A 12,452-nucleotide genomic window follows, 5' to 3' on the forward strand; every position below is an offset into this window, starting at 1 on the left:
GGCTTAACAAAAGACAGTAAAATAGAGCAATCAAAGATCTTAGGAACTATGAAAAGAAGAAATGTGCTGTATTTATGATTATACAGCTCCAGCAATGGATAAACCTAAAATAGAGCAAGTTACTGTTTCTCCACTCCTCACTTTCCTTCTTATAGTTGATGTATTTATTCAGCCAGCAACATGGTATATCCCACACAATGGTGATAGACATGCTTACTAGTTCCTTATGTCCACAAGTAGAATTATTTCCCTCAAAGATACAACAAAGTATTTTCTGTTAGTACAAACTTGAAAAAAATGCCAAACACAAAAATAGCTTATGACAGACTTCTCTGGTTTGTGTATGTCTGCAACACTAAATTTCTCAAAGATTTAAGTAGTTGGGAAATAATTATTCTGAAATCTTGTTGAGGAAAGTCCACATTATAGAGAGTTACATTATAAACAAATTTTTCTCAGAAGCAACCTCATCTCATAAAAAAAAGAAAGTATGTAGGGGCACCTGGCTGGCTTGGTAGAGCATGTGACTCTTGATCTTAGGATCATGAGTTCAAGCTCCACGTTAGGTATAGAGATTAAAAATGAAATTAAAACATAAATAAATAAGTAAATATTTAATAATAAATTAATAACTAAAATAAATAAAATAATGCTTTAAAAAAGAAAATATTTACAAAAATTATATGCATCTTTAGATTTTCATTACAATATATTTTCACTACTTAAAAGCAATTACTAGCCCAGCTGGAATTTTTTTGAATTATCATTAAAAATTAGCTGCCCTTTCTATGAACAGTAACATTCATGTCAATCTTCATTTGCAATAGTGAGACAGTAACATTAAGCTACTAGATAAGATTCTTTCTAAACAAAGACCAAAGTTTTATCATTAAGGAACATCTGGGTAATAACCAGTCAACAGTAACACTTGGCATTTCAAGTCACAGGAAATCAGAAATACATCTAGATTCGTTTTTTTGTTTTTTGGGGTTTTTTTTGTTTGTTTGTTTTTTAGAGAAGGAGAAGGGCAGATGGAGAGGAAAACAGAATCTTAAACAGGTTCCACCCCCCAGCACAGAGCCCAACATAGGGCTCGATCTCACAACCCTGACATCATAACCTGAGCTAAAATCAAGAGTTGGATGCTTAACTGAGCCACCTAATCACCCTAAAACACATCTAAATTCTGAATTAGTTCTATTTATACTTGGATTAACAAAAACTTGAAAATATTAAACTCAAATCTAACAAAATGAGGCCATCTGAGAACCTGTGTATTTTCTCCACAATTCCGAAATAATCTGTAACTTAATTACAAACACTGAAACAATTATTTACGGATTGATTTTCCTTTTCATATTTATGCCTTTATACCCACAGGAAAAAAGTCCATAACGAGGAAAAATACTAAAGCATAGATGATCATAAAGGTAAATAAAAATTAAAGATAGAAAGGGGACCTGGGTGGCTCAGTTAAGCAGCTGCCTTTGGCTCAGGTCATAATCTCAGGGTCCTGGGACTGAACCCCACACGGGGCACCCTGCTCAGTGAGAGCTTTCTTGTCCCTCTCCCTCTGCCTGCTGCTCTCCCCTTCCACCCAGCTTGTGCTCTAATAGATAAAATCTTAAAAAAAAAATCAAGATGGAAGGCCTAACAGGCTAGATAAGTCATCAAAGGCCCTTCGACCATGATCCTCCACCTGTGCTTTATAAATGGAAAAAAACAAATGACACTACTATACTCTAATTCAAAGGGAAGAGAGATTAATTAGAGACTTAATAACCAGTAGCACATAAATAAGTCATAAGAACAGAATGTATACCTTGGTAATCATAGTTAATAATACTGTATTATACATTAAAGTTGCTAAGATAGATCTTAAAACTTCTCTCACAAGGAAAAGAACTCTTCATGTATGGTGATAAATGTTAACCAGACTTACTGTGGTGGTAGTTTTCCAACATATACAAATATCAAACCATTATGCTGTACAGTTAAAGCTAATAATATTGACGCCAGTTATACCTCAAGAGCAAAAATAATAAGCAGTAGCACAGCACAAACTTAAATACATCACAATCTCTCTCCATACCCAAAGACTACCGACAAATGTTTTAATGACAACCTACCAAGTATCACTGTTTGCAAGGGCAAGAAAAAAAATTAAAAACACCATGACAATTCAATTAAACAGTGAGCATTATGTTAGGTCTTGGGGCGTGGGGTGGGTGGGTAATCACTCAAGATTCAGTTACAAGAAATAGTGCCACATTTTTCACAGAAATAGAAAAAACAATCCTAAAATTCATGTGAAATGAAAGACCCTAAAGAGGCAAAGTAAACCTAAGAAAGAAGAAAGCTGAAGGCATCACATTTCCTGACTTTTTTTTTTTTTTTTTAAGATTCTATTTATTTATTCACGAGAGACACACAGAGAGAGGCAGAGACACAGGCAGAGGAAGAAGCAGGCTCCCCTGTAGGGAGCCTGATCTGGACTTGATCCCATGACTACAGGATCAGGACCTAAGCCAAAGGAAAACACAATCACTGAGCCACCCAGGTGCCCCCAATACTTCCTGACTTTAAAATGTATTATAAAGTTAGAGTAATAAAAACACTATTATACTGACATAAAAATAGATATGTCAATGGAACAGAATCAAGAGCCAGAAAGAAATCTTCACATCTACAGTCAACCAATATTTTGACAAATAAGCCAAGAATACTCAATAGGTAAAGGATAGTCTCTTCAATAAATTGTGCTGGGAAAACTGGATAAACACAGATTTAAAAATGAAATTGGACTCCATCCTACACCATTCACAAAAATTAACTCAACATGGAGTAAAGGTGTATAACATAAGACCTGAAACTATAAAACTCCTAAAAGAAAACACAGGGAGAAGCTCCTTGATGTGGATCTTCGCAACTGATTTTTGGATGTGACACTAAAAGCACAAGCAACAAAAGTAAAAAGGAACAAGTAAAACTACATTAAAATAAAGGCTTTTATACAGAAAAAAAAAAATCAACAAAATGAAAAGGCGACAGAATGAAATATCTGCAAATCATATATCCAATAAGAGGTTAATATTCAAGCTATATAAGGAACTCCTACAAATCAAGAGCAAAACCACAAACTGGACAAAAAATAGGTATAGAAATTGAATATACATTTTTCCAAAGAAAATACACAAATGGCCAAAAGGTACACAAAAAGATGCTCAACACAACACTAATCATCAAGGAAAGGCAAATCAAAACTACAATGATATATTACCTCACACCTGCTAGAATGGCTACCATAAAGAAAAAAACAAGTGTTGGCGAAGATGTGGAGAAAGGGAACCTTTGTACACTGTTGCTGAGAATGTAAATTAGTATACCCACTATGGGAAGGAGGATGGAGGTTCCTCAAAAAGTTAAAAATAGAACTACCAAATGAGGGCAGCCCGTGGGCTCAGCAGTTTAGCACTACCTTCAGCTCAGGGCGTAATCCTGGAGACCCGGGATCGAGTCCCGTGTCAGGCTCCCTGCATGGAGCCTGCTTCTCCCTCTGCCTGTGTCTCTGCCTCTCTCTCTCTCTCTCTCTCTCTGTGTCTCTCATGAATAAATAATCTTAAAAAAAAAAAAACTGCCAAAAGATCCAGCATTCCCACTTCTGTGTATATACACAAAGAAAATGAAACCACTATCTCAAAGAGGTATCTGCACTCACATGTTTACTGCAACATTATTCACAACAGCCAAGATAAGGAAATAACCTGTGTTCATCTAAAGATGAATAAAGAAAATGTCCTTCTCTCTCTCTCTCTGACTCTCTCTCTCACACACACACACACACACACACACAGGAATACTATTCAGCCATGAGAAAGAAGGAATTCCTGCCATTTGCAACAACATGAGTGGACCTGGAGGGCATTATGCTTAGTGAAATAAGTTAGAGAGAGATGTATACTGTCTGATCTCACTTAAATGTGAAATTTAAAATAGTCAAACTCGTAAAAACAGAGAATAGAATGGTGACTGCCAAATGCTGTACAGTAAGGGAAGTGGGAAGGTACCAGTCAAATGGTACAAACTTCTAGTTCTAAAATGAATTAAGTTCTGAGAATCTAAAGTACACCATGGTGATTACAGTTAAAATATCATATACTTGAAAGTTGCTAAAAGAGTAAATCTTAAATGTGCTCATTGCTGCCTCCGAGAAAACAGTAAGTATGTGACATGATAGGGGTATGATCCTATTGTGGCAATCATTTCACAACATATACACGTATCAAGTCATCAAGTGTACACCTTAAACTTACAAATGTTATATATCAATTATATCTCAATAAAGCTGGGGGAAAGAGCCACACTCACTTTAAGAAATCTGTACAAGGCACTGTTTCCCAAACAGTAGAAAATAATAGAAAACACTAGAGGAATAAGTTCTAGGATGCACCTCCAGCTATATACATAACAAAATCACCAAATTGCCCCACACAGAGCAGATGTATCTAAAACAATTAGAGATGTGAGAATAAACAGAATGCAACCACTGGAAACTCTTAATCTGAGAAACACACCATCTTATTATGCTATGATCAGGAAATCAGCATATAATTACTGATGAACCTAGAACCCCATCATACTTAGTGAATGTGAATCATCCAAAAAGTGTATGTACCACATCTTAGCACTCAATACTCATGAACCTAGTAAATGGACAATGCAACAAAGCCACAGAAACACCTAATGTTCCCACACTATTCTGGCCAGTACAAACCACAGCTAGAACAGAAATGTAATCCCCCATTCATTTCCCCATTCAACTATCAAATGAATATATCATTTTATAACTACCAAAGCAATAACCGTCTCAGGCAAAAATCATAAGTGTATATGAAAAGTAATGTGAGAAAATCATTTAAAAAGGGAAAAAAAGTACCTTTACATTAACAGACATATGATATGATAAATGCAGCTGAAACAAGCAGACAAATTTAACATCCCCAATAATGGCACACACTCCTAATATATAATGCACTATGCTGAGAACCTATTATCACCACTTGCTGCCTAATATACAAAAATGCATAACTAAATGTTATCACAGGGAAACAATCAGAAAAACCCAAATTGAAGGACAACCTAAAGAAAAAAAAAAAGCAAAACAAAACACTGGCATATACCCTTAGAAAATGTCCATGTGTTGAAAATATAGAAAAGTAAGGAATTGTTCTAGATTAAGAACATGACATGTCATGACATGACAAATAAATATAATAAAAAATACCAAACAGGATCCTAGATTGGAAGAAGAAAAGAATTCTGCTAAAATAGATATTACTGGTACAGTTGGCAGAAGTTGGAGTTCAGTCAACAGAGAGGCAAGAAGCTAGGAAGATGTGTAAATACAATTCATAAGTCAAAAGCAACATACTGTTGCACAGAGAAATCCAGACATGTGCAGAGGGCCTCCTTTTAGTATTCAGCAAAATACTGATTGATCAATACATGCATAAGAGAAAACTATCCAGGGGTGCAGAGAGAATCAACCAAGAGGATTATAATGAAGAGTGCCTGGTCCTCATACAAGTTAGGGAATAGTGTGTGGTCCTACCAGCCAAAATGGAAAAGCTCTCAATTCACGGGGCACTGGTTATACAAAGAGAAGTTGCCTTCTGAGTACTGGGGAATAATTAGCTCAGACTAAAAAACTCCACCGTTCACACCAAACAAATTATAAAAGGCACAAAAGGATCAAATAGTTTTCAAGCAACTTAACTGCATTCAAGAATAAAGCTTAAGAACAATTTATAGGATGATAAAGATCAAGTAAATTAATAATGACAAAAAGTAGTAATCAGAGATTACCAAGGTAAAAAAAAAAAGGAGGAAAATATACTGATAATGAGGAGAAAAGGTAATTGAAGCCAATCTAGAATGGACACAAATGTTAAAATTAGCAACAAGGACATTAAAATAATTATTATAGCCATATCTGTGCATTTAAAAAGGTAAGCAAAGACCTAGCCAATATAAAATGAACCAAACAACTCCCAGAAATGAAAACTATAACGTCTGAGACAAAATACATCCGATATAGACAGAAGAGGTTACAAGAACAAAAAAAGATTAATGAACTTGAAGACATAAGAACAGAATTTCTGGTTCTACAACTGAGGGCACTCGCAGCTCTCAGCACCCGGTCCAGCTTCTTTCAAAATGTCTACTGTTCACGAAATTCTCTGCAAGCTCAGCTTGGAAGGTGATCAGTCCATGCCCCCAAGTGCATATGGGCTGGTCAAAGTATACACCAATTTTGATGCTGAGCGTTATGCTCTGAACAATGAAATGGCCATCAAGACCAAAGGTGTGGATGAGGTCACCACTGCCAACATTTTGACCAACTGCAGCAATGAACAGAGAAAGGCTACTGCCTTTTGCCTACCAGAGAAGGACCAAAAAGGAACCTGCATCAGCACTGAGGTCAGCCTTGTCAGGCCACCTAGAGACCATGATTTTGGGCCTACTGAAAACACCTGCTCAGTATGATGCTTCTGAGCTGAAAACCTCCATGAAGGAAATTAACATTAGGGGGACTGATGATTCCCTCAATGAAATCATCTGCTCAAGGACCAACCAAGAACTTCAGGAAATAAAGAGTCTACAAGGAAATGTGCAAGACTGATCTGGAGAAGGACATCATTTCTGACACATCTGGTGACTTCCGCAAGCTGATGGTTGCCCTTGCAAAGGGCAGAAGAGCAGAAGATAGTCACTGATTATGAAATTCATTGATTATGAACTGACTAACCAAGATGCCTGGGATCTCTATGATGCTGAAGTGAAGAGGAAAGGAACTGATGTGCCCAAGTAGATCAGCATCATGACTGAGAGGAGTGTGGGTCACCTCCAGAAAGTATTTGAAAGATACAAGAGCTACAGCCCTAATGACATGCTGGAGAACATTAAGGAGGCGGCCAAAGGAGACCTCAAAAATGCTTCCTGAACCTGGTCCAGTGCATTCAGAACAATGCATTTTGCCAACCAAATGTATGACTCCATGAAGGGCAAGGGGACTCCATTAAAGGTGGAAACAACCCAAATATTCATCAACTGATGAATGGATAAACAAAATGTGGTCTATCCATATAATGAAATATTACCTGTCCATAGAAAGGAATGAAGTAGAGCCATATCTCATTCTATTGTGCTTCATAGATACCATTTTGGAGATTTTTTTTGTTTTTTTAGATTAAGGTTTTGTAGCAATCCTGCATCAAACATGTCAATAGGTGCCATTTTCCCAACAGCATCTGCTCACTTCATGTCTCTGTCACATTTTGGTAATTCTGACAATTTCAAATTTTATCATTTTTATTATATTTGTTATGGTAATCTGTGACCAATAATTATGACTCTCTGTAAACTCGGATGATGGTTAGAATTTTTTTAGCAATGAACTATTTTTTTAAAGTGATCTCTAAGCCTAATGTGGGGTCCAAACTCACAACCTCAGGATTCAAAGTCCCATGCTCTACCAACTGAGCCAGGCAGGCACCCTAGCAATAAAGCATTTTTAAACAAAAAGTACAATATTTTTTAGATGTAATGCTACTACACACTCAACAGACTACAGTGTAAAAATAATTTCATATGTACTGAGAAACCAAAAAATTCATTTGACTTGCTTTATTGTACTTTTTGCAGTCTTGCAGCGCTCTGGAACCAAACTCCAATGTCTCTAGGGCATGCCTGTGCTGAAACATGTTACAACATGGATTAATGCAGAAAATATTATTATATTAAGTGAAATAAGACACACAGAAAAGGACACATATTATGTTTCCATTTATATTAAATGCCCAAAATAGGCAAATAGAGACAGAAAGTAGATTTATTTTTGTCAGGCTGTGCAGGGACAGGGAAATGTGGAGTGACTAATGAGTAGAAGTTTTCTCTGGGATAATGCAAAAGTTCTGAAATTAGATTTGGTATTGGTCGCACAATTCTGTAAATATATTTAAAAACACAGAATTTTACACTTTAAAATGGTTAAAATGGTATGTTTTGTGTTATGTCAATGTTGTTTAAAATAAAACAAAACCCAAAAAAAAATCAAATAGGGTTTTTAACAAACTGATGACAACTGTTATATTTAGAAAGAGAGGAGACCGGGATCATTAGTAGCCAAAATGACTTGACCTAATTTACATATTTTGTATCAAGAGAGTCTGTATAACATCAAATAGTAGGGATCCCTGGGTGGCGCAGTGGTTTGGCGCCTGCCTTTGGCCCAGGGCGCGATCCGGGAGACCCTGGATCAAATCCCACGTCGGGCTCCCGGTGCATGGAGCCTGCTTCTCCCTCTGCCTGTGTCTCTCTCTCTCTCTCTCTGTGTGACTATCATAAATAAATAAAAATTTAAAAAAAAAATCAAATAGTATTAAAACAATTTGAATTAATCAAACTCTAATCTTTTTCTAAAAGTCATGTTAATAATACATGAGACCCAGTCTTTATTCACTTCAAGAAAAAGTTGGGATACAATGCCTTGTCATTACATGTATATAACACATCTACACTGCAAACCAAACTGCTAACATTAAGTTTATGTTATATGGAGGTTTTGCTATTTGCACATGAATAAAATTTGTAATTGTATGTGTTTCATATAAGCAAATGTGCAGAGAACAAAAACCTAGAAACTATAAACTTAACATCAATAAATTTTAATTTCTTCTTCTCTCAAAAATAGTACTATATATTAAACTAAGTTACTCAAATTCTTTTTCTGAACCCGGTCTGTTCTTCTAGAATAAAAGGTTTTAAGGGAGAAGAGAAGGGATCATTATTCAAATGCGATCTCCTGGCAGAAGACTTGTACTACATATTGAAAAGGCCTGGCATCCTTTGTTACTTCCCTTATTCAATCTTGTTTTGTAGGTTCTGGAAGTCCCTAACAATGCATCTCCTTGCCTCTATTCAAAGTCTTCAATAGATAAATGGATAAAGCCAAATAGCAGTCAGCAAGAACAACAAAAGGAAAGTACTGCCACGTTATATTTAGTCCAAACCCCACTAATTCAGAATTCAGTAAACAGAGGCTCCTCATAGCAATCAAAATGGTAGAATTAGACAACTCCATGAGTTAACAATGATTTCTAGCATGAATACTATTTCTTGAATGAAGAAAAAAATATATATGTAAAAAAATTTAATGGTAGAAAATATAATTTCAATCATTTTATTCAACAAAGGACAGGGCACACAGGCAAAAAAAAAACTGAACACAATTCCTATCTTTGCAAAATTTTAGTTTAGCAATCACAACTAAGTTTGAGTTTACTTAACTGATTTTCAAAAACAGGAGTATCTTGGGGCACCTTGGTGGCAGTCAGTTGAGCACCTGACTCTCGGTTTCAGCTCAAGTTGTGATCTCAGGGTTGTGGGATCCACCCCTGCATTGGGCTCCAATTTCAGCACACAGTCAGCTTGGGTTTCTTCCCACTCCACCACCTCTCCTACTCATGATCTTTCTCTCTAAAATAAATCTTTTTAAAAAGTAAATAAATGAAAATGGAAATATCTCCCTTACTCACTATACAAGAAGTTAGAGATCTATTAAGACATTTAATGAGCATCCACTATAGAATAAGCCATGCACAAAGTGCAAGGAAGTGAACTGCAGAATTAACTCCAAAGCATTAGCCACATGTGAAATACCACTTACAATTCTGTTGGTCACATCTATATTAAATATCCTGGATAAATGAAAAGTATTCACCAGCTTCATTTACCTGTACACACAAGTACAAACTCTTCCATTTTGGAAAACTCATTTATTTCATTACTGCCACGGATATTTTCTACAGCTTATAAGAAAAAAAGCCTTATTCTTTTTACAAATATTTATTGAATGCCTGTTTTGTCCCAGGCACTGTTCCAGATACTGACAATGAAAAAGACTCCTTTTGGGGATGCCTGGGTGGCTCAGTAGGCTAAACATCTGACTTTTGATTTTGGTTCAGGTCATGATCTCAGGGTTGTAAGACTGAGACTCCCACTGAACTTCACACTGGGGTGTAGACTGCTTAAGATTCTCTCTCTCCAGGCCCTCCCTGTCTAGTGGGAGGTGGGAAATACTTCCTGCCCTCATAGCTCACCAGCCAGGGGAGACAGAGGCAAATAAATAAGACACATTATAGGTAAAATGGTAAGTAATATTAAGAAAAATAAAGCAGGGATCCCTGAGTGGCTCAGTGGTTTAGCGCCTGCCTTTAGCCCAGGGCGCGATCCTGGAGTCCCGGGATCGAGTCCCGTGTCAGGCTCCCTGCATGGAGCCTGCTTCTCCCTCTGTGTGTCTGCCTCTCTCTCTCTCTCTCTGTCTATGTCTATCATGAATAAATAAATAAAATCTTTAAAAAAAGAAAAGAAAAGAAAGCATAGAAAGAAAAGTACAAGTAAAAAAGGGAGCAAACAAAGGGCAGAAGTATGTTACAACTTTACATAGACCAAGAAGGGTCATCAAGGAAGGTGACATTTGGACCAGATGTCTCCAAAGGTGAATTCCACCGACATTTAAATAGGAATACCAGGGCACCTGGCTAGTTCAGTCAGTGGAGCATACAATTCTTGATCTCAGGGTTGTGAGGTTGATCCCCACTTGGGGCATGGAGCCTACTTAAAAAAAATGTTTTTATGGGTGCCTGGGTAGCTCAGTTAAGCAGCTGCCTTTGACTCAGGTTATGATCCCAGGGTCCTAAGATCAAGCCCCACATCTTCTCCCCCTCCCTCTGCTGCTCTCCTGCCTGTGAACATACACACACGTACTCTCTAATAAATAAATCTTTTAGGGATCCCTGGGTGGCGCAGCGGTTTGGTGCCTGTCTTTGGCCCAGGGTGTGACCAGGGAGACCCTGGATCGAATCCCACGTTGGCCTCCCGGTGCATGGAGCCTGCTTCTCCCTCTGCCTGTGTCTCTGCCTCTCTCTCTCTCTGTGTGACTATCATAAATAAATAAAAATTAAAAAAATAAAAAAATAAAAATAAGTAAATAAATCTTTTTAAAAAATTTTTAATTAAAGAAGAATTAATGCCTCTTCTCAAACCACTCCAAAAAACCAGAAAAGCGATGAAAGCTTCCAAATTCATTCTACGAAATCAGCATTATCCTGATACCAAAGCCATATTGACATCACAAAAAAAAAAAAAAAGAGAGAATTTACAGACTAATATCTCTGATAAACATAGATACAAAAATCCTCAACAATATATTAGCAAACCAAATCCAACAACACGCTTAAAAAATCATTCACCACAATCAAGCGGGATTAATTCCTGGGATGTAAGGGTGGTTCAATATTTGCGAAAAATCAACAAAATACATCACTTCAAGAGAAAAGATAGAAACTATATGATTATTTCAACAGACACAGAAAAAGCATCTGACAAAGTACAATATCAATTCATGATAAAAACACTCAACACACACACACACCAAAAAAAAAAAAACACTCAACAAAGTAGGTCTGGAGGGAACATATCTCAACATAATAAAGTCCTTAAATGAAAAATCCAAAGCTAACATCATCCTCAACTGTGAAACACTAACAGCTTTTCAAAAACAAGGTAAGGATGTCCACTCTCACCATTTTTATTCAACATAGTACTGGAAGTCTTAGCCTCAGCAATCAGACAACAAAAAAAGAAATAAAAGGCATCCAAACTAGTGAAAAAAGATCCCTCACTATTTGCAGATGACTTTCACTGTTTGTATCCTGTTATCTGATACTATATGTAGAAAACCCTAAGAACTCTACCAAAAAATTGCTATAACTAATAAATGAAATCAGTTCAGTTGCAGATTATAACATCAAAATACAGAAATCTGTTACATATTTATATACCAAGAATGAAGCAGAAATAGAAATTAAGAAAACAATCCCATACAATTACTAAGCTAAAAGATGTCCTACTGAATGGGAAAAGATATTTGCAAATGATATATTCAATAAAGGGTTAATATCCAAACTAGACAAGGAACTTATACAAATCAACACCAAAAAAAAAAAAAAAAAACAACAAATAATCCAAGTGAAAAATGGGCAGTTGATGTGAACAGACATTTCTCCAAAAAAGATGGCCAACAGATACACGAAGAGATGCTCAACATCACTAATCATCAAATGTAAATTTTGAAATGTAAATCAAAACCATACTGAGATATCACCTCATACCTAATCAGAATAGCTAAAATCAATTAATACAAGAAACAACAGTGTTGGCAAGGATGTGGAGAAAAGGGAACTCTTGTACACTGTTGGTGGGACTGCAAACTGGTTTAGACACTGTGGAAAACAGTATGGAGATTCCTCAAAAAACTAAGAATAGAATTACCATAGGATTCAGTAATTCCACTACTGCATATTTAACCAAAGAATATTAACACACTAATG

General features: G+C 36.4%; 1 protein-coding gene and 1 pseudogene across 49 annotated transcripts in view; one reads left to right on the top strand and one right to left on the bottom strand.

The window, feature by feature from the left end:
- ABI2 (abl interactor 2) overlaps positions 1-12,452 on the bottom strand; it is a 122,006-nt gene that overhangs the window by 95,414 nt on the left and 14,140 nt on the right. The gene's annotated exons all lie outside the window — the stretch shown is intronic.
- On the top strand, positions 6,217-7,114 carry LOC140625359 (annexin A2 pseudogene; annotated as a pseudogene).

This window comes from Canis lupus, chromosome 36, assembly GCF_048164855.1.
Source record: "Canis lupus baileyi chromosome 36, mCanLup2.hap1, whole genome shotgun sequence".
In the NCBI taxonomy this organism is placed as follows: Eukaryota; Metazoa; Chordata; class Mammalia; order Carnivora; family Canidae; genus Canis; species Canis lupus.